Source organism: Leopardus geoffroyi, chromosome D3 (genome assembly GCF_018350155.1).
Source record: "Leopardus geoffroyi isolate Oge1 chromosome D3, O.geoffroyi_Oge1_pat1.0, whole genome shotgun sequence".
NCBI classification, from domain to species: domain Eukaryota; kingdom Metazoa; phylum Chordata; class Mammalia; order Carnivora; family Felidae; genus Leopardus; species Leopardus geoffroyi.
Window position 1 is genome coordinate 32448626 of NC_059339.1, and position 2337 is coordinate 32450962.

Consider the following 2337-nt stretch of genomic DNA (forward strand, 5'->3'; position numbering starts at 1 on the left):
CATGCTAATATGTCCCAGTGACAAAGGTACTGAGTGTTTCCAGCACGAAGTGCTGACTGCTTTGCTTTGTGCCCAAGGCCCTCTGAACTGGCCCCAGTGTCTTTCTTTTCTTTCTTTCTTATTTATTTTTTTTTATTTTTTTAAATGTTTATTTTTGAGAGAAAGAGAGAGAGAGAGAGAGAGAGAGAGAGAGAGAGCAAGCAAGAACGGGGGAGGGGAAGAGAGAGAGGGAGACACAGAATCCGAAGCAGGCTCCAGGCTCTGAGCTGTCAGCACAGAGCCCGATGCGGGACTGGAACTCACAGACCATGAGATCATGACCTGAGCCGAAGTCAGATGCTCAACTGATGGAGCCACCCAGGTGCCCCTGGTCCCAGTGTCTTTAACATCACCTTCCTGTCCCTCTCCTGGGTGACACCATGCCCCTGCCCAGCCAGCCAGCACTCAGAACTTTCCTTCATGGCACCCTCTCCACCTGGAATGCCCCACCCTGATTCTTGACCTAACCTCCACTCACCTCCTCAAACTCAGATTCAACATCACTTCCTCCGGGAAGCCTGCACTGATGCTCATGGGTGCCAGTGGAGCCCTGTGCCAGCCCCTGTTGCCAGCCCTCTCCTGTGGACCCCCTCGGTGCTGGGCACTGGAGGGCAGGGGCTCCAAGGTTATGGAAACCTATGTTTGCTTTTTCTCCAGGTCAAGACACAGCTTTTGTTGCATCTTTAAAATACCACAAATAAGCCTGAGGAATGGTCCAGCATCTTGCTGCTTCTGCAGCTGGACAACTTAAATCTTATCAGCCATCTGCTGAACTGTTTCTTTTTTGGAAACATAGATACCATCCCCAAATGTTCTGATACTTTATTTCTGACTGTTGTGGCTTGCTGAATCAGAGCAGTTGAATTCGATACAAGTTCAATGTCATTTCAAGAATTGACTCCTCTTTCCGGGCCTGAGATACTGAACAAGCGATGCCGGGCCTCATCCAAACCCCACAGATATATTTTTTACCCAAGAAATCTCAGGTTTCAACAAGGGAACCATTCTCCCGAATAGCAGTGTTGATGGGGAAGTGAGCAAACACAGACCTTCTGTTTTACCGGAAGCCCAGGGTAACACTCTTGGTCATGTTCTGTACATGACTACAGATAGTGCAAACTGAGGCCAGTTCCTTTCTGTCTCTGCACCATTTGCCAACCTGGAGCCTCTTCTTTTCCTTCCCAAGGAGATGGAGTTCTACACTGATGTGATCGAAGTCCCTCTGCAGGTTCCTCAGGGGCCCTTCACAGTAGCAGCGTGCCGCTTCGGAGTAATGTCGACATTTTCCAGAATGTTGACAGTCTAATTGCTGAGAATGGTCTTCACTCTTGCCCTAGATGAAGCAAAGCCGGAGGCAGATGTTAGGACGAGATACACGAATAGTCGCAGACAGGCACCTCTGACCTCCAAGAGCCCGGGGCAGCATGGCACACGAGGAAGCCGGGGTGCTCCCTCTGTATGAACTTGGCATGTTCTGAGTCATAGCACTCCCCGAGGCCAGAATCATGTCCCGCCTCCTCCCTCCCCCCGTCTGATTCCCTCACTCCCTCCCCCCCCCCCAACTCCAGGCTCGGGCTCTTTCGCTTGTCCAGCCCAGCACGATGATGACGGTCCTGTCCCTCAGCTGCTTCCATGTCGCACCTGGATTTGAAGCTGCCGTTGGGATCATTTCAAGAACCCCCCCTCCTTTCCTACACTGGGTCCTCAGCTTTCACTTACTGTCATCCTTCTCTCTTCTGCTGCTTGTTTTGGATCAGTCATGGGGCGGCTGGTGTGTGATGACTGAGCGACACCGGAGGGGCCAGGTCCAGGCTAACGCCGGGAAGCCGTGTGACTCAGTGTTCGAGGTGAGCCTCAGCGGACGCCGTACAGCACTACCCAGACATCCAGGCTTTTGCCTTCCTGTGTCCTTCACAGGAGGCCTTTATGAGGTGACTGAGCGGCACGCCACTCTGGGGACCCGCCAGCAGGAAGGGAAGCCTGAGTTGGGCTGCGGCACAGAGAGGTCAAAGCGGCTGAGTGAGAAGACTTTGCCCTCGGCTTCTCTGTTCTGGCTCCTGCAAGTCGATCTGCGCTCTGGTCCGTCTGTTTGATGCAACCACGTGTGCACGCAATTTCATACACTTTTCCCGACCCTGGGAGCAGCACCATTTAACTTGTTTCACAGAGAGGCCCAGAGAGGTTCCACGAGTGGCTTGGGATCACCCAGCTCGTCAGTGGCGCCCGCAAGCACAGGTCCCTGCATTTCCCACCATCTACTTGGGAGCCCAGGGTGTTGGTTCAGAGGGCCTGGTGCTT

The 2337-nt window shown here is 53.1% G+C and overlaps 1 pseudogene; it reads right to left on the bottom strand.

The window, feature by feature from the left end:
• Window positions 1-278: 278 nt before the first annotated feature.
• LOC123587470 lies at window positions 279-1673 on the bottom strand (annotated as a pseudogene).
• Between the last annotated feature and the right edge of the window lie 664 nt (window positions 1674-2337).